The 27,346-nt window shown below is 44.6% G+C and overlaps 1 protein-coding gene across 2 annotated transcripts in view; it reads left to right on the top strand.

Moving 5' to 3' along the window:
• The window catches only part of GALNT14 (polypeptide N-acetylgalactosaminyltransferase 14), a 234,086-nt gene that overhangs the window by 40,186 nt on the left and 166,554 nt on the right, over nt 1-27,346 (top strand). The gene's annotated exons all lie outside the window — the stretch shown is intronic.

Raw genomic sequence — 27,346 nt, 5'->3', positions numbered from 1 at the left:
AGAAGCTGAGGTTCTGAGCGCCAGTTCTGGGTTCTCTCCCATCTGTCCATTTCCCATGACACAACAGTCTTGGCCAGACAGTACAGTCTTGCTCTACAAACAGCATGGGGAGCTTCAGCATCAGTGGAGCAAAGGACACCTGTGTCAGGAAGCCAATACAGGAAGCCTGTTGGGTGTGAACAACAGGAAGTCTGACCCAAACAGGCTTAAACAAGAGAAGAATTAGTGAACATAACTGAAAATTCTAGATAATAATATCCCTGGTCCTTCTCTGTAGCAAAAACTATTTTATTTTCTTACAGGCCATAACACTCTCAAAAGTATTTCATTCAAAAAATTTTTTATTTTTTGCCCATTTGTTTATTTAGTAGCTCCATGACTGCAGGAGCCTTGTCTGCCTTGCCTTCATATCTCCCATGCCTAGCGCACAACTCGGTGCTCAGTAAATACTTGTGGAAAGAATTAATTCTCTGACCTTGGAGTGGAGAGTGGAGGATGGAGCAAGCACATGGTCTGAGAGTGGGGAGAGGGGATTATTCCCCAAAAGGCATTGAGACGTAGCGAGATGCCAAGAGCCAAAAGATAACAAATGTCCCCTGTGTCTCAAAGACTTTCAGGTAATCTTCTTTAGCTCTTTTCTCCTTCCTTGTTTCCTAGAAAATGTCTTCACCATTTATATTTCCTCTTCTGTAGAACTTAGGATGATAGGAAGAAGCTTTCATCACTATATCTAGTTATCCTATCTCACACAAGCAGGAGTGCCTTGAGACCACCTGCCACTGTACAGAGACCCTCTCCCTCTCCCCAGCTAGAGGATCATGACAATTTTTTCTTTATTTAGAATGAGGACTATGCTGATGACGTGCAGTCTCAAAGCAAGGAAGGGAGAATACAGTTGTAGGAGGGCACTTTTAATGGGACACAATTAGAGGATGAGAATCCAAAGTTAAATGGGGACCTAGATTCCTGAGTTATCTTCAGGGATCAGCATGTGCCATTGCTGTGCCTCTTCACTTAGATGAGTTGTGATGTGCCTGGATGGTGGTGGTAGTGCTAGTAGTAGTGTGTTGGTGGTTACCATCTTCCCCATATGTACATTTCCAAGGTATTCAGAAAAGGTTTTCATGTAGGGCATGTATTATCAGAAGACTCCAATGCTAAACCAAGACTGTCATATTTTAATTGTGTGATTGTGAACACATGATTTTACCTTCTTATTGTCAGATTACACTTCTAGAAAATGAGGATAATGGCAGCATCTTCCCTATGTATTTCTCAGGATTGGTGCAGGCATCAAATAAGACAAGGCATGGACAAGTGCTTTGAAGATTGTAATGCACAAGACAGAGGCTAATCTTTTAATGAGTCTGTTTTATCCTCTTAAAGTTATACATCTTAAAGACTGCCTTAGATTAAAGCCCTCAACTTCATAGGAGGAAACTGAAGTGATAAGAGACTTAATCAGGGCCATACGCTTAGCTAGTAGAGGGAAATCTTTCCTAGCCACTGTGAGAAGATATTTACTATAATAGGTAGAATAATGTCCTAAAGTTGTGCACATCCTAAGTCCCAGAAACTTAATGTTAGGTTACATGACAAGAGGACCTTAAGGTTGCAGGTGGAATTAAGTTGCTAGTTAGCTGACCTTAAAATAAGCAGAGTATCCTGGACTACCCAGGTGAGTCTGGTGTAATCACAACAGTCCTTAAAAGTGGAAGGAGGAGGCAGAAGAGGAAGTCAATGATTCCATGTTAGAATGACTCGACCCATTGTTGCTGGCTTTGAAGGTGAAGATGAAGGAAAAAGGCCATGAGCGAAGGAATGTGGTCAAACCTAGAAGCTGGAAAAGAGAAGGAAACAGAATCTCTTCTAAGAGCCTCTAGAAGGAATGCACTCCTGCTGATACCCTGATTTGAGCTCAGGGAGCCCCATATTGGACTTATAATCTAGGTAGGATGACAAATTTGCCTTGCTTGAAGCTACCGAGTTTGGGGTGATTTGCTGTAGTAGTGATGGAAAACTAATACAGGTACAATTTCAGATTTTACAAATGAGAAAACTAGGCACAAAAAGGTAGAGAGACTTTTCTTGTCATATGCCTAATAGATACTTTAGAACTTTTTCTAGGGAAAGGAATTGATTTGTTGAATACAGTATATCCTTTTTCAGTGATCTGGTATCCTGATGCATAGGAAGTCACTTTTTTTTTGACCAAGAACATCTTAAAGGCAAGTAAAAAGTAGAATGTCAAGGCAGGGATCGTTTTTATTAATTGGAGATGGAGACTAGCATATGCCCCTTTCTGGGATGATTTCTGTGTCTAATTATTGCTAAGTGGGAAAGAAGTGGCTTAATACAGAACTCACACTATGTCAGATACTTAGCTTGCAATTGCTCCTTTGTCAAGGCTGATGCACATTTGCTAGCACAACTGGAGCAAGGTTGAAATTCGTAGACTGTAAGAGCTGGGTGGGATCCTGCTGGTCACCCCATGTCTTTGTGTTAGTGATGTTGAGATATCCAACAACAAATCTCTATCAAGATTAATTCACCTCTGTGTTGTCTCCTCTGGATTGTTGCCACCTTTTTTACTTTTTCCACTCCCACTGTTGCTTTATGACTTGACTCTGCTTCTGGTACCTCTTTAACTCAGCTCATCATTGGCACTGTTAGTACTCAGCTAGAATATGTTTATTGACTCCACTCCAGACTTGACATTTCTGTGGTTATTCTTGGGTGTCAACTCCTAGCCTCTTCCCGATTTTAATCTTGATATTCCTGTCTTGTGGCTGTAACCTGGCTCCTGTTCAAATCTGCTCATTAGATAGAGGAGTTATGTGGCCAGGGAAGGGAGATGACCTGCCTGGATCCCAATATCATTGGGGCAGCAATGGGTCCAGAGCTCAGTTTGTCCTACTCTATTCCTTGCCCTTCATCTGGCATTCCCCTTACAGTGGGTGTCTGTATGGGCCAGAAACAGCCTAGGCCTTCCAATCTCAAGACCAGCCTCGTGTTCTTTGGGAAAATTACTTAATACATGCATTTCCTTTCTCCATGTGGAAAACAAGAAGAGAAGAGAAGAAGCTGAGAGATACTTGGTGAGTGGTGAAGTCTGGCATGTGTAATAAACTGGATCAAAGGAGGCCCAACGCTATCCTATTGCTGGAGCAAAAAGAATGATCAAGAGCCTCTGGCCACATATTGGCCATGTCTGTTTCCTGCAGTTCTCTGATCACACAGACAGTTATGGCCTCCAAATGGTGCCATGTCAAAGCTTGGAGCTAGGGTAGATATTATTGCACTAAAATGAATGTGGATCCCCTGGATTTAATTGCTTTCCAGTGAATCAGCATGATTGAGAAGGACCTCTCAGGTCCTGCTTGGGGTATTTCAGTGTAGGACTTGGAAGAACCTGGCAGCTCTACTGTTCCATGCTCACAGATGTTTTTCTTTGTAGGAGACTGCAAGTCTGCAAAAGTGCTTTCAGTCCGTTCGTATTCAATACCTTCTGGATGCTACAGAAATAAAGTGATGTATACATGATAGATAATAGTAAGAAATGTAGCACTTGTCATTTGTTAACAGTGCTATTCATTATTCTTCACAACAGCATGGCATGATAGATTCACATTCACATTATCTTCCTAAAGAGGAGAGAACAAGTGTGATGTGTGCAAGTTGACATGCCATGCCTGTGGTCTGTGCTGTGGATGTGCAGTCCCAGGCTCCCCAGACACTGCTTCTTGAGGGGGTGTGGTGTCTCCTCTAGATGGCTAATAAAATCTTAGATTCCCAAGGCTGAAAGAGACTGAGGATACTGGTCAGATTGTCAAGACCTGAGTCTCATTCCTCCATAATGACGTTACTTCAAGTTGTTTGAGCTATAAGAGAATCCGTCCCAAGCTCGCTTCTGCAAACTGAGACTATTCTGTAGTAACCCAGAAGTGTGATCATGGAAAACCAGGCTTCATGAAGAGGTTGGAGCCAGGGACTACAAGGCTATTGGGAGCCCAGGATGAACTCTTTCTTCAAGCCATCCCCCTCTTCTCCATAAATTTGCTTTATGCTTCTTTCCTAGCAAATCAGACTTCCCTGCTCTAGAGCCCACATGGTGGGGAGAGATGTTACACTTTCAACCATACATGGAGCACCCTGTCTTATCCCTCATTCTCACCCTGATCTGCTCTCAAGTTCTTAGGTAAAGAACCCTGAAGGAACCAGTCTCAGACAGGAGCCACTTCTGGTTCAGTAAACTGTGTTAGAATCACATTGTACACACATGGCATCCAGGAGCCTACCCTTGTGAATTTTCCTTGTGTAGTTAAGGAGGTCTTTGCAAAATGAGAAATCTATTAGGTTGGTCCAAAAGTAATTGCAATTTTTGCCATTAAACATAATGGGCCAAACCACAATTACTTTTGTACCAACCTACCAAAAGGTACCCATTTCACTGACCCAATGGTCATCTTGTCATTGATCACCGAATTTTATATTCACTACACTGTATGTTTGTTCCTTTGAGTACATGTAATGACAGGGAACTCATCCCCTGAGACAGTTCAGACAGCTGAGGTTGCTTCCTTATATTGACTGAAATGGGTCTCCATTCCCAGGTCTACTTTTTGAAGCCATAGAGAAGGAGCCTTATCTCCTTTCATCATGACAGCTCTTTGGATAATTGAAGGCACCCTGGAATTATTAATCCATTCTTCCCATGACACATGTCTGAGTCCCAGCATGTTCCTGGTTGTTCTCCTGAATATGATTTGTTTTGTCTCTCTGTCTCTACTGTGGATTGAATGTTTGTGTCTCCACAAAATTATTATACTGAAATTAACCCCAACTGTGGTAATTTAGGAGTTAGGGCCTCTGGTAGGTGATGAGTCATGAGGATGGAACCCTCATGAATAGATTAGTGCCTTTATAAAAGTCAGGGTTCTTTAAAGGGACAGAACTAATAGGACATATGTATATAGGAAGGGGAATTTATTAAGGAATATTGACTCACATGGTAACAAAGCGAAGTTCCACAATAGGCCATCTGCAAGTGGAGGAGCAAGGAAGCCAGTCCGAGTCTCAAAACATCAAAAGTAGAGAAGCCAACAGTGCAGCCTTGTCTATGGCTGAAGGCCTGAGAGCTACAGGCAAACCACTGGTATAAGTCCAAGACTCCAAAAGCTGAAGAACTTAGGGCAGTTCTTCATGTTTGAGGGCAGGAAGCCAGCACAGCAGAAATAGGAAGGCTGGAAGACTCAGCAAGTCATCTCCTTCCACCATATTTTGCCTGCTTTATTCTATAGCTACACTGGCAGCTGATTGGATGGTGCCCACCCACATTGAGAGTGGGTCTGCCTCTCCCAGTCCACTGACTCAAATGTTCATCTCCTTGGCAACGCCCTCACAGACACACCTAGGAACAATACTTTGCATCCTTCAATCCAAACGACGCTCAGTATTAATCATCACAAGACCCCAGATGGTTCTCTTATCCCTTCCACCCTGTGAGGCAACAGTGAGAAGATGGCTGTCTGTGAACCAGAGAGTGGACCCTCACCACATAGCAAATCTGCTGGTGCCTTGATCTAGGACTTCCCAGGTTCCAGAGAGGGTGTGGTGTCTCCTCTAGAGGTTCCAGAACTGTGAGAAATAAATTTGTTATTTGTCAGCTACCTAGTTTATAGTATTTTATTACAGCAGCCTGGATGGACTAAAGTGGAAATCCCAGAATAAAATCTTAACTAATTCTAGATCCTTTGACAAGAGTAGCCTTGGGTCAAGTACAGAGAGGGTCTCTATCAGGAGTTGGCAAACTTTTCTGTTAAAAAATGGATTAGTAAATATTTTTAGCTTTACAGCCCATATGGTCTCTGTCACAAATACTCGGCTATCCTGGTGTGGCACAAAAGCATTCACAGATGATGCTTAAACAAATGAGCGTGGCTGTGTTCCAATAAAACTTTATTTATAGACTCTATAATCCGAATTTCATATAATTTTTATGTATCACAAAATATTCTTTTGATTTTTTTTCAACCATTTAAAAATGCAACAGCCCTTCTAACTTACCTGTCCTGCAGCAATGGGTAGTGGGTAGGATTTAGACCTCAGGCCATAGTTTGCTGACTTCTGGTCCATATTCTGTCATTAAGGGTTGATTACCGACCCCAGTCAAAGCAAACCCAGTTTTTTTCACTCATGCCTGAAATACCTTCACTGCTGAAAGAGGAAGTCACTGCCCTTCAAAAAAGAGGAAAAGGACACATCAGAGGGTCTGTTTAAAAGTAAAAATGTTTTCGAGAGAGGTAATACAGCCTCTAAAACTTGAATGTGAATTAATACTGACTTTGTGAAACACTGACCAGTTTATAAAATGTGCATTACTTACTTCTCTTCTCCCAGTGCCAAGAAGTAGATATTTTTAATGTTCTCTTCACAGATGAGGAAAAAGTCCCTTAAAGATGAAGGGACTGCCAGCTGGGTGCAGTGTCTCACGCCTGTAATCCCAGCACTTTGGGAGGCCGAGGTGGGCAGATCATTTGTGGTTAGGAGTTAGAGACCAGCCTGGCCAACATGGAGAAACCCTGTCTCTACTAAAAATACAAAAATTAGTTGGGTGTGGTGTTGGGCACCTGTAATCCCAGCTTCTCAGAAGGCTGAAGCAGGAGAATCACTTGAACCCAGGAGGCAGAGGTTGCAGTGAGCTCAGACCATGCCATTGCACTCCAGCCTGGGCAACAAGACCAAAACTCGGTGTAAAAAAAAAAAAAAAAAAAAAAAAAAAAATTGAAGGGACTGCTTAGGCAGTTGCAAGCAGAGCTGGAGCTTTCTCCACGTGGGTCGGATGTGCTGTCTATCTGTTCTGTTAGAGTCTAACAAGCCATTCATTGGCTATCCACATGTGCCTGGCTAGAGAAGGAAATACAGGTGAATTAGATACAGCCTCAGTCCCAGGGAGCTCCAAGTGCAGTGAAGGAAGTACCTAGTGTCATCATCAGTGCTTTGCTAGAAGGTGAGAGTAGGGTGGTCTGGGGCCCTCAGAAGAGGCGGCCCTCACCCAGGTTGGCTGTGAACTGGGAACCTTCTTGAGGGACACTTTGGTCTATCAGTGGAGGAGGGGTGGGTTAGCCTGATAATTTTGATGTCTAGAAATCATGGGAACTTGGGAGGGTGGATCAGAGCCCTTGAGGGGATGGAGGAGTGGACACCCACCCCTGCCTTACAAGTTTGCTCATGGTGGTCCAGTTGCCAGGCAACAGAGTTCTCTGGACCAGTTCTGTTTCCTCTGCATGTAACTTCGATAAGTGTTGAAGGTGGCACACAGAACCTTTTGAAACTGTCAGACTGAGACTCTAAGGTCCATTCAGCCAGTCTGATGAGGCTGGGGAGGCCTTTGAGAACAAGCTCTCTCTGTTCTCTTTCAGGTATAAGCAAGGTCTGCATAGCAGCTTTGAAGCGAGCACGACAGCTACTTGGTATTTCTGGGATCCCTTGCACGAAATATGGGTTCCCTAGTGTTACCTGTCAGATCTGGCACTTTTTGTTTTATTAAAAATAAAACAGAAAACCCTCTAAGCAATGGCATTAAAGAACATCTAAAAAATAACCCTCTGCTTTCTTAGGGAAGATAACAGTATCTCCAAGGCAGGATTGATGAAAAAATTCTTGAAGAAGTGAAGAAAAGAAAATGGACTAAGCTTCAGTTGGCATAAGAAGTGAGAAAAAAATAAACCCAAACCAGAAAATGTGTCTGTCTCCAGAAACAATCGTTCTGCTGTCTAACCCCTTAACAGCTGGTCTTGCCTGATTTGCTTCGACCCAAGTCAGCTAGTCTATAAGAGGAAACAGTGACAATCATATACTTTTCTTTTTGAGTCAGTTAACAAGTAATTATTAAGCCTCCTCAGTGTGACCATCACTATGTCATTGGTATTGTGGGGGACTCAAAGGAAGAAAACAAACATGATCCGAATGTCTCATCAAGCTCAAGTGCAGCAGAAGGGAAAGCATGCTTAAGTCCTGCTTCAAACAATGAGACTTGCTAATCAGATCCCACTCGGGTTGAGATTGCAAATACTATAGGAAGAAGAAGGGTCATGGTAGGCTACCATTTCAAAGAGAAGGAAGGGCTTAGTCTTCAGATCTGCAGAAAAAATTGGAAAGGCATTTAAGGAAAGGCAAACAGCAGGCAACAAGACACCTCCTTCCCAAGCTAAAGACATTCTCCAGTGATGGTCTTGCTTCATCATTCACTGAGAAATTAGTCATCCAATCTAAGCTGCTCGTCTTTCCTTACCAAACCTTTAAACCTTCTTATATTTACATCTGCTATTCCTCATCTTGTTCCAGTGTAGGATGCAACCCTCCTCTTATCTAAAGCCAGCCCCTCCCCTCATCCTCAGGATTTTATACCCTCTTGCTCTTCTCATGGGCATTGCCCTGCCAAAGCTACCTCATCCCTTTTGGCCGTGAAAATCCTCTTCCCAGTATGTCATTCCCACTAGTGTACACACATACTCTAGCATCACCCATCCTAAACATAACCCCACCTGACTGCATACTTTCCCTTGTATTAGTCAGCTGTATCCACAATAATGCTACACCACCAGTATCCCCAGCATCTTAGCAGCATACAACTAGCATATGTTTTTGCTTACGGGTTTGTGAGTTGGCTAGAGTTCCACAGATCTAAGCTGGGCTCCAAGTTGTGAGTTGTGTCCCAAGCCTGTACCACACATCACTCATTCTCCTTCATCCAGAGGCCACCCCAGACATGTTCTCACAAAGAAAGGAAGGACCATGAGAGCAAGCCCAATGGAGCAAGCACATCTCAAACCCCTGCTCAGGGCATATCTGCACATCCCATTGGCCAAACTTAACATCAGTGAGATGGGACATACACACCTCCCATGGAGACTGAGGGAGACAGAGTACTTGCTGAATTATACTCTACCCTGTTCTTCCATCTTCTGCCCATTTTTTATTCTTTCTCTTGACAGTCAGACTTCTAGAAGGGGTTGCCAACACATTATGTCCCATCAGGTTCCTTACCTTTCAGTCTCTCTTCATCCCACTCCAGTGGTTTCTGCCGCAATCATTACACCTATGGTCCTCCTTTTTCTCTGAGTCTGTTTGGGCTGCTAAAACAGAACACCATAAACTGGGTGGCTTAACAGCAACAACAACTGTACTTCTCACAGTTCTAGAGGCTGGGAAGTCCTAGATCAAAGCGCCAATGGATTCTGTATCTGATTGGAGGTCCACACTCTGGTTCACAGACTGCTGTCTTTCTGCTGTGTCCTCACATTGCAGAAAAGGGAGCTCTCTGGAGTCTCTTTTATACAAGCACTAATCCATCCATAAGGGATCCACCATCATGACATTATCACCTCCCTGAAGCTGTACCTTCAAATGCCATCACATTGGGGTTTAGGTTTCAAAATACGGATTTGGTGGGGACACAAACACTCTGACTATAGCATCATCTGTATCGCCAAATCCGATGGATGTGTTTTTGTCTGAATCTGACCTTTTCCATTTCTCAGTAGCATTCCACACAGTTGGCTGCTCCCTCCTCCTTGAATTCTTTTCTGTTTTGGATTTTATGGCTTTACCAGGTCTTGGTTTTCCTTTTTCCTGGTTTTCTTCTTTCCTCTCTGGTTTCTCCCAGTCCCTTTCCTTCTCTCCCCAACTTAGTGGTGGTGTTTCTAAGGACTTGGTCTACAGGTCTTCCCTCCCCTCCCCTCCTCCTCTCCCCTCCCCTTCCCTCCCTTCCCCTCCTGTCATCTGCCCTCACCTCCATAGAAACCTCTGCTTTTCAGAATTTGGAATATCTTCTCTCCATTGACTCCTAAATGTATATTTCTAGCACAGTTATCTGTGAATTTTAGCCTCCACTTACATTCAGCTGTGTCAACATTCCCACTTAGATGTCATACATACTCCTAAACGTAATACTTCCAGACAGAATTGCTGTTTTTCTCTTCATAATTTTCCCCTCTATGTGTTCATTTTCAACCACAGAGATCCTTCAGCAGCCCACACTGGCACCCTTCTCAGAGCCTTTGTGAAGTTGTGTCTTCTGCCTGGAATGCTTTTTGCCTTCTTCTCCCCCACCATCCCTTTCTTATGGCTGATGCCTTGTCATCTTCTGTGTCATACAGTCAAATATTACTACCCGAGAGAAGCCTTCTACCATTCTATCTAAAAGGCCACATTCCCCATGCCGCCTCATTTTTTAGACTGGCCTTGGGTTTTTACCAGTTACAATAATTAATTGGATACTTTAAAATTTGTTCTCTTGGATTTTTTCTGTCTCCCTAATTAGAATGTATCCATCCTAGCAGGTGCTTGGTAAATCTTTGTTGAACTGATGACCTTGAAAGGCCCTTGGAGGTTGTCTGATCTGGTGTTCACCAACCTGCAGGCTGTGAACCAATGGGGGAGTGGTAGAATTATTACCCTTGGGTCCAGGAGTCCATAGCGCACCAATCATTGCTCAGGTATAGGAGGGCTAAATAATAAATCTCACTTATATGTGTACTACGTTTCAAATGATGGGGTTGTAATAAATAAAATACACATTTATTTGAAGATATTACTAAGTTCACAGGGCCTCTTTATCTTCATGCATTTTCTTAGTTAATGTATGTAAAAGTACACTCTTTTATGTTTTTTTCCCCACAGTGAAAGGTTGAAAAACTGCTCATATCATTCATATGACTTCTATCTTTATGGTTGCGAAAACCGAGATCCAGAAGGATGAAGTTACTTGCTCAAGGTCACATTCTTCTGCAGTAGAAATGCCTGGAGGGGGAGGGAAAGGAAAAGGTCAGGGGCCCAGGGAGCTATAAGCTATACAGCCTTGTGATGAGGAGCATGGCTGAGACCAAGCACTGCAGGGATCTGCTCAGCAGGGTGATCCCAAGGCTGGGGGCCTGTGCTGACTTGTGTAATTAAAGGCAGTGACTTAGAGGGTAGCAGCAAGTTGAAGTGCTAGCAGCTCTATGTGCCTGACAACCAAGCTTTAGTCCAGAGTAGTGTGTGGCTCAAGTCCAGAGATCCTAGGATATGGGAAAGATCTTATGGCTAGGGTGGGGAAATGATACGGTTTGGCTCTGTCCCCACCCAAATCTCATCTTGAGTTGTAGCTCCCATACTACCCACATGTCATGGGAGGGACCCGGTGGGAGGTCATTGAATCATGGGGCAGGTTTTCCCATGCTGTTCTCATAATAGTGAATAAGTCTTGTGAAATCTGATGGTATGATAAAGGGTGGTTTTCCTGCACATGCTCTCTTTCCTGCCTGCATGTAAGTCGTGTCTTTGCTCCTCCTTTGCCTTCTTCCCTGATTGAGTGAGGCCTCCCCAGCCACGTGGAACTCTGAGTCCATTAAACTTTTTTCTTTATATTACCGTGTCTGGTATTTCTTCATAGCAGTTTGAAAATGGACTCATACAGATAAACAGGAGGTAATGGTAGCAGAGCACATGTCACATGTGGAAAAAAACTGAGCATCGGTTCAAGAAAGCACAGAGGAGCTAAGGGGTCCCAGCAGTGCACCAAAAGGAAATGAAGAGACTTCTCATGAGCACCTGAAGGTGGAGGGAGATACACAGGCAGGGGACCAGGTGATAGAGTTGGTGGAAGTCGGTCTGGGACTGAGTTTTCCCAGGGCCATGGCATGAAACACATCAGTGCACAGGCCTGGGTGTAGCAGAAGCTGACTTCCCTACCTACCCCATGTGCCTCCTGCCCCATGGCCCTGTGCCTTCCTGTGATTAACCTTCCCTTGTTGTCATTGACTTGGAGTTGAACTCTTCTGTAGCCATTCTTGGGAGCATCTCTTTGAGGCCCTGAAGGTCATGCTTTAGCACCAATTCTTCCCTCTCTCTGGAGGCCCTTCCCATTGTCCTGATAGCCCTGGGGTGTCCCAATGTCCCTGGTAGTAAATATGGCAAGGAGATCCCAGCCCACCTTTCTGAAGGACTGGAAGATGAGGGAGTGGGGCATGGAGATTTTGAGTCAGATTTCTAGTTAGACAAAGTAGTCTGTTATGGTTAAATGGCACTAATGGGGGAGTCAAATAGCTTTTGTTTGGCTTACCTGGCACCTTAGCACATTTTCTTGAATGATGTTCCCCTAAATGGGGTACTACACTGTATCCTATGCAGTACAAAGTGTATCACACAAGTACACATATTTCTTTTTTTTTTTTTTTTCTTTTTTGAGACGGAGTCTTGCTCTGTCTTCCTGGCTGGAATGCAATGGCACAATCTCAGCACTCACTGCAGCCTCTGCTTCCCACGTTCAAGCAATTCTCCTACCTCAACCTCCTGAGTAGCTGGGATTACAGGTGCATGCTACCATGCCTGGCTAAGTTTTTTATTTTTAGTAGAGATGGGGTTTCATCTTGTTGGCCAGGCTGGTCTTGAACTCCTGACCTCAGGCAGTCTACCTGTCTTGGCCTCCCAAAGTGTTGATTATAGTAATTAAGCCACTGCGCCTGGCCACACACATTACCTTTAATCCTCACACCAGCAATGGGTGAGCCAGGTTAGATGAAGAGACTGAGTTTCAGGGAGGTTAAATGACTTGCATTAGGCTGCTCAGCTACCAAGGAGCAGAGAGAGCCATTATTCCAGTCTTGTTTGAGATGTTTGCACCCATGCTTCCCCTTAGCAATGTTTCCAAGAATATAGCCCCACCCCATGGCCCAGGCAAGCTGAGCCATCAGCTCGGGGCACTGAAGTCCTTTTACACATCAATTGTAGTGCTTTACATGCAGTGCTGGCTGCCTGGTCCAAAGAAGGCTCTTCCTCTGGCCCTAAGATTCTTTGTTTCTTGAATCAGCCATCATTAGTTCAGTACATGTTCCCAGTTCCTGTACTGACCCATGTCTTCAATATTCCAGCATTGCGTCTTTGAGCTTCAGCCAACACACCAAACTATGTATGTAGTATGTTGTCTTGACCAGCTTACCTCTCTTACCCTGTTTCCACCTCTTTGAGATTGTTTCCTTATTAATAAAATGGGGGATAATAATATATCATGTTGAGGATAAAAGGATAAAATTGGAGGAAGTATCCCACACAGTGGCCGGTCCCGATGCTTGTTCAGTGTGTGTTAGCTGAGGCTGCATTTGTGGAATGGCTGAGATAAACATCCAGGTTCTGACTTTGAATCCAGTGCTGTTTCTCCCCTACTGGGCTATATACAAGCAACCTCTAGATATTATGTTCCTAAATCCACCCCTAAGTCCCTGAGGAAACTGTGGGATCCCTGGCAGCTCCCCAAGCACCCAGCCTTTCACCAGGACTTCTCTGGCTTCTCCTTGCTTTCACTGTTTTGAGACTCCACAGCAGCAGCATGAGCAGGAGAAGAATACAAGGTTGTGTAACTGCCCTGTCCTCAGATCATACGTATGGAAGGACTTGGACCTCGGGCTGCCTAACACAGGGCAGCAGTTCCTGCCCACTGAACCATGGCTTCATCACAGTAATTCCTAGCCAGGCATCTGTGTCTCTCCAGAGACATGTCCAGAAAGGCAGCAGATCTAATCCCAACCCCACCGCTCAACTTCTTTGGATACTGTGCATATAGATTGAGTGCTTGCCTTGTGCCGGACTCACTCAGTGGGTCGTAGGGTGGAAGTTAAGACTGGGTGAAGTATGAGACCTTTGAGATCAGCTGAAACTCAGTAAACCCAGTCACAGCCAGAACCTGCTTCCTCACCTTCCTCCTCCTCCCTCCTTGTTCTATTTTCTTATTAACTGGAACTAATGGGAAGAAATGATTAGACCAGACAGCTCGTTAATGATTATCAATGCACTACATTCCTTTTACCAGGTGCCTTGAAGGGAAAAGCCAGACTATGATCCTCATACAACAAAAACTCAGTTCTACCTCCAAGAAGGTGTGGTGCTTGGCTCCCTGCCTCCACCCTCCTCTGATCCCTACAACTAAAAGCACTTAAGGCCATCTGCAGGTTCTGACCCAACCCATGCCCTGTCGATCAGGCTGGGTACATGGCAGGGACAGAATTGTCAACCATTCCAGTTTGCCTGGCTCTTTCTAGTGATAGCATATCCCCATATCCTGGGAAGCCCTCCAATCCTGGGCAAACTGGACCACTGGATACCCTAGCAGTCTACATTGTTATTATTATTCATAGTAGTAGATTTCTTTTTTATTATTTCTTCCTTTTTATTATCAATATCATCAACAACTAACACTGAGCCCTTTCCATATGCCAAGACTTATGCCACACACTTTTTTTTACGAGGTAGATAATACCCTTCAGGCAGCAGAGGCAGAGGTTATAGTTAGTTCATCTGACCAACCCTTGCATGATTGCCCTGAATACCTAATTCATGTTTTCAGCTTCAGGTCAGCCTCCTAGTCCTTAAGTTCTGGAAACTGGTTTCCTCCAAGCCTCTGCCTTGTCCTGATCTCTGACTTTCAGCTCCATCTGTGACTGAGACCTGCTGACTATTACAGCCTCTGGTGATTGAGGCCAGCCTTGTTCCTGACCTGCTGCATCTCAGAATTCTGCAAGAGGCAAGAGTCACACTTGAACTGTTTGTGGAGATTTAGCCTTTCTGACTGCATTCTGGATCCTGAGGCTGCCTTGACCCTGTCTGAGGCCAAGTGCCTGCTTGTTGTATGTTATGTGTAGGTCAGGAAGCATTCCTTTTCCCTGTTGCTGGGATCATATGCAGTCCACTGACTGACCCAAGACTCTGCCTGATTTCAGGTCCTGTCATCCTTGAGACTGTGGGTCAGTCTCTTATTACTTGTAGTTGGTGTATGGTTGGCCTGGCGGGGATTATCTGCAACTAGGTAAGTTTGTAGAAGCCTCCGCTCCCTGCCCTGATGATGTGACATGGGCAACACAACTCTTTTCATATCAGGCTGAGCATCCTATAACTAGGAAGACAAATAGGCTGCTGAAAATAACATCTTGCACTCCGAGGCATGTATAAATGACTTTTGGATAGGGTGGGCTCGATTAAAATCAAATGGATTCAAATCATGATTTGAATCACTAGTCAGGAAGAGTCGATTAAATCAATATTTTTCCTTCAAAACTGCATTCATTTTTGATATAATTTTAATGCACAGTCTTCACAACTCTGACAGAGATAGATGTGGTTTTCATTTTTAAAAGTTATATACCATGCATTTTTAAGCTGTGATTTATTTTGACATTTCATTGAATCAATTTTGCAGCCACGTCTGAGTCTTGAGTGATGACTTGGTTATTATATTTACCAAAGCTAATCAAACAAATGTGTATAATTTTTCCAACAAAATAAGCATGTGCACTTTGGAATGTTTAACTATTTTTTGCTGTAAATGTAACAAATGTGTTTTTGCTGAGATAAATTGGACTGTTTGAGGCAGGTCCAACCCAAAACCCTTGTAATGTTATATTTTCGGAGTTAACTCAGTCTTTACCTTTTCCTTCCTGCTTATTTTTACGTTAGAAAAGTAAGGTAAGTTTTTCAACTTTCGTAGTTCCCAAATGATTTTCAAGTTTAGACCAAATCCGTATCCTTTGAAAGACACTCTTGCTATGTGTAGAGAAGAAATAGCTATAATGACAAACTTGGTATTTGTCTTCATCATTGCCATGGATCCATGTACTTGACTTCTACCAGCTATTGGTGTGACCTTCAGGAGGCCTTATCAGTATCTTTCATGATTAATTGAGCTTTACCATATCTGAAACAGATTCTCTTTACTAGGATCCACTGGGTTTTATTTTCAGAAAGCATTTTCACAGCAACAACACGTTTGGAATGAGATATTGTCTCAGATAGGGGTATGTTAGGGAAGGGCATGCTTCTCTTCCATCATATCAATCTCAGAATATTTGAGAGGAAGCTCTTATATCTTGAGGCAAAACACAATCTTGAGTTTATGGCTTTACCTCTGTCCTTTCTGAGCTTGTCTCTGGCTCAGCCCTATGACATCTTTTCTGAGAATGTGGCCACGTATATTCTGTACCTGCCAGAAAATCAAGTATTTGCATCTTTCAAGCTAAAAAAAGCATCTTCCAGTTTTGTTTTCCTAAGATCTAGAGCATCAATTCAGTTTCTCCCATTCTCATAGTTGTAATTGAATAGAATCATAACATTAGGGATTAATAGAACACAGTGATTTCCTAGTTCCATCCTCAAACTAACTCTTTCATGTAAAAATGAAGTGACTTGCACAGGTCACGAAGGCTGAGATGAGAAACCACGTCATCTGAGACTCTCAGAACAGGGTGTTTCCTTTATAAAGTCATTCCTGAATTTAGATAACCTCTTCTCTTCAGCTTCCTCTCTGCAAAGTAGTGATTTGTTTTTAAAGAAAACTGTTCTCCATGTACAAACATCTAACTATTATTCATTTGCAGCTGACCTTTGCTGGACTTAGGACTGCACTTAGAGTCCAGGAATGGAGTGGACACTACTTAGTTCTAGCAGGGACGTTAGATTTAGTAAATGAAAATAGAGTATGCCCAGTTGAACTGGAGTTTTAACCAAACAACAAATAATTTTAGTATGACTTGTGATATTTGGGACACACTAAAAAATTATTGTCTATCTAAAATGGAAACTTAACCAAGTGTCCTGTCTTTTATCTGATAACCTTATTCTCCCTATTATTCAACGTAATGTGTTTGGTTTGGTTTTTCATCCTGACCTAAGGTGCTGAGTATCATAGCCCAAGTTTCAGGTGGCCGGACACACTTGAGTTAATGTTTTCACTGCATCTTCTGCTTTTCTTTGTCCTGTTTTATTAAACTCTTTTTGGTCAGCTGTGATTTTGCCCCATGCACATTAATGTGTGTCACTGCATCCCTTTGAGTAGGCATCCTGATGCTTGCAGGGCTCATGCCTGCCTAAGCCAACCTGTTTGGGTGCCAGGTTGCAGGGGAACTGGCCAAATTCAGGACTGCTGGAAGCCGAAGCAGTTCCCCGAGTGTCCAGCCCTTGCCTTCCCTGGGAGTAGCAGGAGGGCCTGGTGCCTGGGGAGCTGTGGAGTGACCACTAGAGGGAGTAGCTGCAGTAGGGGCTGAGCTACTTGAGGCTTACTCTGCCCAGAATGGAAGACCTGTGTTGTGTTGTGGGACTGTACATGACTAAGGAAGCCCGTGGGATGCTCTTATCTGATACCACCACTTTGTTGGTGTTGTGCCAGACCCCGTTTAACCTCAACAGGGATGACACCATATTCAAGAGACTGAAGAAGAGACCCAGAGCTAGTGAATGAGATGTAGAGTTTTATTGGCAAGAAGGGCAACTTACAGCAAGGCCTGGTGGCAGCAGGCTGGGCAGGAGAATCACAACCACTTGCAAAAAGCATGCTGTTTATCTAGCATTTTCACTTAGCACCCTTCCCTTAATGACCTCCACTTGGCAACCTTCATTTAATCCCAAATGTAGGGCCTTGATTGCCTGTACAGCCCGAGTTCCTCGGGACAGGCCGAGGGCTGAGCTATTCCTCATAGGTAAGGAATGAATTTCCAGGTTGGCCACCCCCAGATTTCTTAGCTCAGAACTCTGAACACACATTCAGATGCGTCTTCCATACAGGGTCATTTTCAGGGTATGTCCTGACGCTGTCAAGTGCGTCTACCATACAGCCAATGAATGGGAGCCTTACCCAGAAGCCATCATCCCTGGAAGCATGGCTTCCTAATTGGAGGAGAATCCTTCCTGACATCCAACTTCTATGCTGATGTGGCACCTGGGCAGTGGGACTTGGTTCAAATAAGCTGGTGTCCCAAAGGTGTGGTCACCTATGCCAAATATCATAACATGCATTTTCATGTATTTATGTTTTCTGGAATTGAAAATAGTTTGCAGCTGACCTTTGCATCGACCCATTTCATTCTGAAAGCAATTTCAGCACCTCAGTGTAGCTCCCCTGCTCTCCGTCCCAGGCTTGGAACAGCCACACCTCAAGACGAGGCATGTCCAGTGAGTCAGAACTGAATTTGTAGTCCTTTGCTCTCCTGGTCTCTGAACCCTGCTTTGCCCTGCTTTCCCCTGCTCTCCTGTGCCTGGGTTCTCCCAGGCCTGTATCTCACCCCTTGCCTTGATCTTGTATGTCTGTGCTGTTCTCGGACACTGCCTGCTTGCCTGCTTTCCAGCCTATGCTCTCACCATGCGATCCAGCTTCTGAATATTTGCTGTGCCCTGTCCTGAGCTTGCGGTGTGGCCCCAGGGCCTGAGAGTGCCCTGGTTCTCGTACTTCTGTAGGGCCAGCCCCAAGACAACTCACATCAGCCAGGCACACACAGCGCAGGGTGAATGGGATTGATTTGATCTGGCTCCAGGGAGTGGGAAGAGAAACCTTCAGAAGGCCAAAATCTACCTAGGTAGGATTGTTTTGATGAGAAATTCAGACTTAGATCCTTTATTCTGTAACCCACTTAGTTGACTTTAACTCTGAGGACAATTTTCTGGTAGCCTTTAAAACAATAATAGGGTCTTCTTATCACTGTGTTCTTTTAATAAGGGGAAGGCCTATTAAGACGGGGTCGGGGGCCTGACCAGGTGAACTTATGATCATCTAATGTTATCCAGCCTTATTAACATTTTCACAGCCTTGCTAAAACTTGAAAGTTGTCCAGGAGGATCATTACCATTCAAGTTTTCTCCTCCTAATGAGCCTGAACTTTCCCTGCAATAGCTTACGTCTGATACTTTTCAGCTGTTGTCCCTATTGACTAATAAACATAATTGGTGCTGGGCTATTTTCCAGCCTGCTCCTTTTAGAAACAGCAGTCTCCACTGGAGCCAGTCTCTTCTCAAGATCACCTCTGTCTCTTTCCTTTTCCTCCTGCATTTTCACCTCTGGCACATAGCAATGTCCTCAACTTCCGACTTGAACTGTTTTCTTTCAAGTTGCTCCAGCCTCTTGGCCTGGCCTGGTCTCACTCTTTGATTAAGTTAGGCTCCACAACTCCATTTTGTAACCTGCTATACATTACCCTGAGGACACAACGTGATAAATCTTGATCAGGTGGTTCGGCCAGCCCATAATGGCCTTTTAACCTAGACTGTAACTGAAAAGCTTATAGATGTGCAATGGAAACTGGGAAGTGATGTGGCTACCTTGCTAACTAAGGAATGACACCCAAAGGTGATAGAATTGAGTGAGAAATGTGTGTATTTTGCTGGTGCTCAGGGAAAAGTTGGTTTAATTAGAGACAGATAAGGAGGTAAATGAAGATTTCTGGCGATTCCGAAAGGGGTCTTCTGGGTACTTTCAATGTCATTATTGAATGATAAAACTGTTTATTATTTAAAATTTTATTTTGCAACCTGAGCTTTCATTTACCTTGATAAAGGGGCTCTTAGACTTATCAGACAAGAATAGTATCTTTGGAGGTTTGCAGCAACAATAAAGATGCGGAAAGAAATATTTAGAGAGAAGAGAAAATATTTCCAGAGATAATTGAAGGGAAAAAGACAGAAGTTAAAGAGGGGAACAGATGTTAAAATGAAGAGAAAGAAACTGCTGGAGATGACAGGAGTTGAGCTGTGAATGGTAAAAGATGGGTTCTGTATATTAGATTTCGTAAGTTCCTTGAGGAATGTAGGTAAAAAGAAATAATGGGAAGACCGGTGGCTTGGAATTAAGATGAGATCCTTTCAAATCAGACTGTCCTGGGTTGGAATACTCACTTCTGTGATCTTGGACATGTCATTTATCCTAACCTCTTCATATCCGTTTTGCTTATCTATAAAGTGGGTCTAAAAATGCCCACTGCTTATCACTGTGAGAAACCACATGAGGTGATGTTTGTAATAGCATAGTATATTTTCTGCGGAATCCAATAAACGGAAGCTGCAATTATTATAAGGATTGTTACTATACTAATGTAAATAGCAACAGTATTCATTATTCTTTCTCTGTGACATCTACAATTAGTACTGTTGTTGTGAGGGATGGAATGGCATTGTGCAAAATTCAGCACTTGTATAATGCACCTGACAGCTGAGTGTACCTAACTTCAGGGCTTACAATCATCTAGCTATGGTGATCTTAAGCCCTGGTTCATCTTGGCTAGTGCGAGTTTACCCCTGTTGTCCAAGAGCAGTGCCTTTCTTTATTCTTAAAAGTGTTCCAGTTTGGGTGACAAATCATATTGTTCCCTGCCTTTGGTGTTTACTGTCTAAATCAGTAAGATAGTATTATTGCATTATTCATAGTTTCCAATTTTTTCAAATGGATTATTAGTTTCTTGAGGCCACTAGATGTATATATGCTATATACACACACACAAACAAAACAAAACAAAACAAAACAAAAAACAACCTTATCTGGTGCTTCTTTTGGATTTGTAACCAGGATTAAATAGGGCTTACCCTATAGAAATGGTGGCAACCTCATCCTCCAGTGGCCATTTTTGTAGGACCTGCCCCTTGTCACATTTTGCTAATTGATACAGGTTTCTCACAGAAAAGGGATCTCCAGAGGATGGTGGTCTCAGAGAGGGAGTGGAGGTAGGAGCAGAGTTGGTTCTGAAGTGTGCAGCTGTGGATGGGACATTGAGTGACATCCTTGCCTGGCACTTAGGAGCTACGTCCTCATGAACCAGTCATTGAACTTCTCTGAGCCTTAGTTTCTTTGTACAGAGAATGTGAGTCATAGACCTTGAAGACTTGTTAGAAGGATTGTATTGTGTGGTGCATAGTGGGTACTCAGTAAATGGGAGGAGACTGGAGTGGGACAATTCACTAATATTTGTGGGCAGCATCATGTCCTGGCCTCCTTCCTACTTAACTCTTTTCTCCAGTTCTTCCAGCTATCTATACACAGAGGTTTCCAAGTCTATTGGTGATCTGTGTCTGCTCTCGAAAGACAGCTTCTCACCAGGTTGATTCATTCAGTATAGAAGTATTTATTGAAGTAGGTATCAGGCACTGTGCTCAAGGAATTCTCTGCCAAACAACCAGACGCAGTCCCTGCTCTTGTGGGACTTGGGGCTGTCAGAGTTGTTTGTAGGGTGCTTTAGAGAGATGTCTTTCCCTAACTCACAAATGTGTCTGTAGAACCTGCCAGAGTCGCAGAGCCCAGCATGGGGGAAGGGTCTTCTTACAGTGGGCTTTGAACTTCCTGTCTGCCTCGAAGTGAAATCATGTTATCGAAATGGAATATGTGTGATTCAATCATCAATTCAACAGTGAAAGGAAAAGCAGCAGCCTGGCAGTCCTGGTGGAGTAAATCATCCCCTGAGCACAGAGAAGCAGCAGACCCTAATAGCTCTTGTAAACATGCTGTCACTCTCAGGGCTGGGCGCAGTCCAGCTCAGCCTCTCCCAGCCGTGCCTCTCTATTTCTCGGAAATGCTGCCATATCCAGCTGTGACACACATTCTGTATCATTCAAGAAACACTTTTCAAGCTGATCTCCAGGACACAGAGATTATTTCTGATTGCTTCCAGATCAGTCAACAAACCTTTTAGGAGCAGCTTCTAGGTAGGTGGAGACTCAGAGATGCATGAGACACATTTGCATATAAAAGATGTGTGCTAGTTTGCTTTTGCTTTATCTAGTCTAATACCTGAGACTGGGTACTTTATAAAGGAAAGAGGTTTAATTAGCTCAAGGTTCTACAGACTCTACAGGATGCGTGGTGCTGGAATCTACTGCCAGCAAGGACCTCAGGAAACTTCCAATCATGGCAGAAGGAAAAGGGGAAGCAGGCATCTCACATGGCCACACCAGGAGCAGGAGAAGGGAGGGCATGCCACAGTCTTTTAAACAATCAGATCTTGTGTGAACTCAGAGTGGGAACTTGCTCTCATTATCACAAGGACAGCATCAAGCCATTCATGAGGGATCCACCCCCACAACCTAAACACCTCGCACCAGGCCCCACATCCAACACTAGGGATTACATTTTAACATGAGATTTGGGAGGGCCAAACATCCCAACTATACTGAGATACGTGGGCAAAACCACAATTACATCCTAGGTCCTGTTGCCATAGGTTGATGACAGCATGGCCCCAGTTTTCCTATCCTTCTCAGTATCCACAGCCTTTATAGTCTGAGTCAAGAGAGTTAATGTCTCCACCTTTTGAGTCTGGGCTGGCTGTGATTTGCTTTGGCCAATAGAATATTGTAGATGTGACAATATGAAAATTCTCAGTCTGGGTTCCAAGAGGGCTTGCATGCCTGTTCTCTCTCTCTCTCTCTCTCTCTCTCTCTCTCTCTCTCTGTCTCTCTGTCTCTCTGTCTCTGTCTCTGTCTCTGTCTCTCTTCTCTCTGTCTCTCTTCTGGACCTCTGCAACTGCCTAAGAACAAGTATAGTAGCCTGCTGCTGCAGGATGAAAGATCGTGGGTAGCAGAGCCTAGACTTCCCAGTGGAGGCCATCCTGAACCAGTTAGTCCCAGGCAGACCTGTGAGCTGTCCACAGACAGCGTGAGTGAAACCAGCCCTGATCAACCCACCCAGCCCAGCTCAGCAGTATCCCAAGCTGACCTAGAGATGTGGGAAATAAAAAACAGTGGTGGTTTTAAGCCCCCAGAATCCCCAAAAGATGCACGGGAGCAGCTGGATCCCTGTTGGGTGCCCAGCTCTGCGTATGGACGGTCACTGGCACTCACAGCAGCTGCCCTTTGTTAGCTCCATTTCACAGATGAGGAAGCCAAAGCTTGGGCTGTCAAGCGACTTCTCCAAGGTCACGCAGCTCAGAGTTGGATCCATCAGGGCTGACTCTGCAAGCTGTGTGCTTTGTTTGGCACTGTCTGCTTGGCACTGTCTCCTTTCACTCTGTCCTCTCCTGGGCAGTGAGCTCTAGTCCTCTATCTCCTACTCCCTCTATACCTCAGGGTCATTTCTCATTCACATTTACCTCTTCTAGGTCCTCAACTCACAGGCAACTGTTCAGTGTAAAACCCCGTGTAATTATTACTACGCACAGAGAACTCAGGGCCCAAATCAATATACAGGTAGACAGGTAGCCAGCCTGGTCTAAGGCAGAGGCCCTGTGTGGCAATGGAAGGAGAAGGTTCTGCCCCTCCCCTTAGCACAGCCCTCATCTTCTCTCACCTGGACCATCTAACAGTCCTTAACAGTGTCCTTTTAGTCTTTTGCCCACAGAGGCTAATGATATTTTCAAATGTGAATCCAAGTCAAACCCCAACTCACAACCCTCCAGTTTGCCACACTTAGAATAAAATGCACAGTCCTCATCAAGGACTCTAAAGCTGCACATGAGCTAGCACCTCCCTCGCTGCCGCCCTGACCTCGTTTCTTCTTTCCTTCACTTTCCTGCCCCAGTCCTGCTGGCCCCTAGCTGGTCCTTAAACCCACAGCATGTCTCAGGCCTTTGCAGCTGTTCTTCCTCCAGAAAGCTGTATGATGACCTTATTTAGAGGTGCCTTCCCTTGCATCCTACCTCAAATGCTGCTCCCCTTCCTCTTTATTCCCCAAATTTATTTTTCATCATAGTACAGGTACTTTATCAACTGATTTGTCTGTCACTCCTACTAGAATGCAAGCTCCACAAGAACAAAATACTTGTTTTCTTGACTACTCTATTTTTCGTGCCTAGAGCAATCTCTGCATATAGTCAACATGCAACAAATATTTACATTTAAGTTCCAAGTACATAACTAACATGTGTTGAGTGCATATCATATGCCAGGCATAGGGTAAAGTTATTTCTATATCTAAACCTCACAAAAATCGCATGGGCTGAGTCCCTATTCATATTCCTGTTTTGTAGATGAGGACCCTGGAGCACTGACCCTGTGTGTCTTGCTCAAGATCATGCAGCTGGTTAGTGTTGGAGCTGGGGTGTTTGATTCCGGATGGGAAGCCCTTACATACTATTCCAGGTGACCACTTGCTGCCATCACTCAAGCAGTCCGGGGAGGAGTTCTCCCTGTTAAGATTCCCTGTGCCCTAAAGTTCCTAGTATTTCCCCTGAACTTTGGTTCTTTGCCTGTTGCTATCTTCCGTGCATCTAACACTCAGCTGTTTAAGAGCAAAAACCAGACTGGGCATGGTGGCTCACGCCTGTAATCCCAGCACTCTGGGAGGCTGAGGTGGGCTGATCACCTGAGGTCAGGAGTTCAAGACCAGCTTGGCAAACATGGTGAAACCCTATCTCTACAAAAATACAAAAATTAGTCGAGTATGGTGGCGGATGCCTGTAATCCGAGCTACTCGGGAGGCTGGGGTGGAAGAATTGTTTGAACCCGGGAGGTGGAAGTTGCAGTGAGCCGAGATTGTGCCATTGCACTCCAGCTCCAGCCTGGGCAACAGAGCGGGACTCTGTCTCAAAAGAAAAAAAAAAGGAGCAAAAACCAATTTATCATTATGTATAGAAAATATAGAGTTCAAATAGGGCACAAATAGACAATCAGCAAGCCCAGAGCAAGGCAGAGGAGTCACATGTGGTCACAGAAGGAACACTGGGCTAGGAGTCTTTTAGACTGAGCCACCCTGTCTGGCACATCTCTGCGTGCTGCCGTAGTCTGCACAGCTTCCGTCTCTCACCTCTTGACTTCCAGGAGTTCCAGATTGTAAAGCAGCAAGTCCAGTAAGGGAGAGGGAAAGGAAGGCAGAATTTTCCAAGCAAATCACAGCAAGGGGCTGTGAAACAGAAAGGAAATGAGAGAAGGAAAGATGTGGGACAGAAAGAGGATGAAAGAGAGGAGAGGCCAGGCGAACGTGAGAATGAGAGAGAGGAAGAAAGCAATGAGGGAACAAGAGAAAAAAGAGCAAGAGGGACAAAAATTTTGACCTGTATATCTCTGTGTTTGTGTTTGTGTTTGTGTTTGTGTGTGTGTGTGTGTGTGAGAGAGAGAGAGAGAGAGAGAGAGAGAGAGAGAGAGAGAGAGGAGAGAGAGAGAGGAGACATACACATACTGGGGAAGTTGACTAGAAGTCAGGAAGGCCACCAAGCTTTTTCTGCCCTCACCCTCCACCTCTGCACCCCACAGCAGAGGGAAGATCGTGCCTTCAATTCTTCCATCCTGAAATGCTCCTTTCTGCTCTGAGTTCTCATGTTCTTCCATGTGTCTCTAGCACATCTGCCTTTCTGATTCCTCCCCATCCCCTCTACTCCTTTCTCCCACACGTGGGTGGCCCCCACTCTACAGCCTCACTGTCCCCTGGGCACTGTCTCCACTGGTGGTTGCTAAGTCAGCATCTCCAGGCCGCTTTCTGGGTGTGTGGCCACACAGTTGCATGGGGGGCATGCTCTTGGTTTTATGCTCTATGGTTGCTGTCTTGCAATTCTTAATGACTTTTGAGCAAGAAGCTTGCATTTTCATTTTGTATTCAGCCTTATAAACTCTGCAGTTGGTCCTGCCCCAGAGCCCAGAAATCCACTGTTGGGTCTGAAGGAAGAGAGAGCTGTCAGAATTCAGGGGCAAACAGGGGTGAGAGGAAGGGAGACTCAGATGAGAAGGAGGAGCCACAGAGCAGCTTAGAAACCGAGGGACAGATTCCTGTGGCCAGGTGAGCCAGGTCCTCAGGCAAGGCAGGAGGGGCAGGCCTGGGACACGCAGTGACAGAACTCACAGTGCCTCCACCACTTCGGGTCTGGCTGTGTGGAGCCCTCCCTGTCTAGGTGGACAGGGAAAGGGGCTAGGACAGTTGCAGTGAAGGAGGTGATATTACTTGACACCAGTTTCTGAATGAAGCTTCTCCAACCACCCATGATTTCAGCTCTTAATTGCTCTCCTCAAAGTCACTGGCTCTCTATTATCCTCTGGATGCTCTGATGTCCTCTGGACTTTGTTCAAAAAAGAACTGAAAAAGGTCAAGTCCGAGAGGAACTCAGACTTATGCAAATTCTTGGTTGAACCTGGTTTTACTTTCTTTTTATTATGATTATTCTTTATTTTCATAGATTCTGGGGGAACCAGTGGTATTTGGTTACCTGAGTAAGTTCTTTAGTGGTAATTTGTGGGATGTTGGTGCACCTATCACCTGAGCAGTATACACTGAGCCGTAGTCTTTTATTTCTTACCCCCTTCCCAGCCTTTCCCCCCCGAGTCACCAAAGTCCATTGTGTCCTTCTTTTGCTTTTGCATCCTCATAGTTTAGCTCCCACTTATGAGTGAGAACATACAATATTTGGCTTTCCATCCCTGAGTTACTTCACTTAGAATAATGGTTTCCAATGTCATGACTCTAGTTCTACTTTCATTTTTTCCAAGTCTGAGCAGGCCCTGGTCCCTCTTTGGTAATATAGACCAGAGGACGGGCACAGTGCTTCACATCTGTAATCCCAGCATTTCGAGAGGCCAAGGCAGGCAGATCACCTGAGGTCAGAAGTTCAAGAGCAGCCTGACCAACATGGAGAAACCCCGTCTCTACTAAAAATAAAAAAATTAGCCAGGCATGGTGGTGCATGCCTGTAATCCCATCTATTTGGGAGGCTGAGGCAGGAGAATTGCCTGAACCTGGGAGGCGGAGGTTACAGTGAACTGAGATTACACCGTTGTCCTCTAGCCTGGGAAACAAGAGCAAAACTCCGTCAACAACAACAACAACAACAACAACAAAAAGACCCTACAGTCCAGCCCTTACTGCTCCTGCAAGCACAGTGCCTGCTGCTAGGTAGGACCAGCCTCTCTGCATCCTGTAAACATCAAATTACTCAAACTTCCAAATTTTCCATTTTGCAATTAGACAAAGGATTTTGGATCATCCCCACCAATGCAATGATTTGGGCATGTGGCTACACATTGGAATTTGGATGAACTTGAAAAAACATTCAGACTTCAGGAGGCAAGGTTTCGCATTAAAATTGGAAGTGTGGTTCACAGCATTGCCCTTGTTTGTTTCGGCTCTGCTGGCTCCTGGCTGTCAGCTGCCTCCCCTTGGGCACGCTGATAAATTGCTGCCGAACATTTTTCAGGCTAGTAGAAAATGGATGAGTCACAGGGTTTTGGGAGCCTAACTGCAAGCTTGTTTGAGTTCAGTGTAAAATGGGCAGGTTTTGGAAGGAGGTGGCATTCAGGGGAGGGGCATACCCTGGGGTCTTTCGGCATCTCTGTTCCTGAGGACAAGATCCAGGGCAAGACCCAGATGGTGTGGCCATGTTTAGGTTTCTTCCAGAGGACCAATGGGACCTAAATGGTCCCCTTTCTAACACCAGAACTGATCTCTTAGGTTTATGGGCTCCTTTAGGGAAGCGGGGAGAGTGCCAGGTCCTGACTGAGTTTAGGAAGGCGCTTGGTGAATGAGTGGATGGTGGACTAGCCCAGGGTCAACCTGAGAAGAAGGCCTAGGTCAAGGGATCCCACGGTATGCCCTGCTATGGGGTAGTGAGCTTCCTGGGACATCCCTCTAGTGGTGGCTTCCAGCTTCTTC

The sequence above is a fragment of the Saimiri boliviensis genome, chromosome 1, assembly GCF_048565385.1.
Source record: "Saimiri boliviensis isolate mSaiBol1 chromosome 1, mSaiBol1.pri, whole genome shotgun sequence".
Lineage (NCBI taxonomy): Eukaryota > Metazoa > Chordata > Mammalia > Primates > Cebidae > Saimiri > Saimiri boliviensis.
Note: the sequence above shows the minus strand (reverse complement) of the source record. Positions and strands in the feature narration are given on the sequence as shown.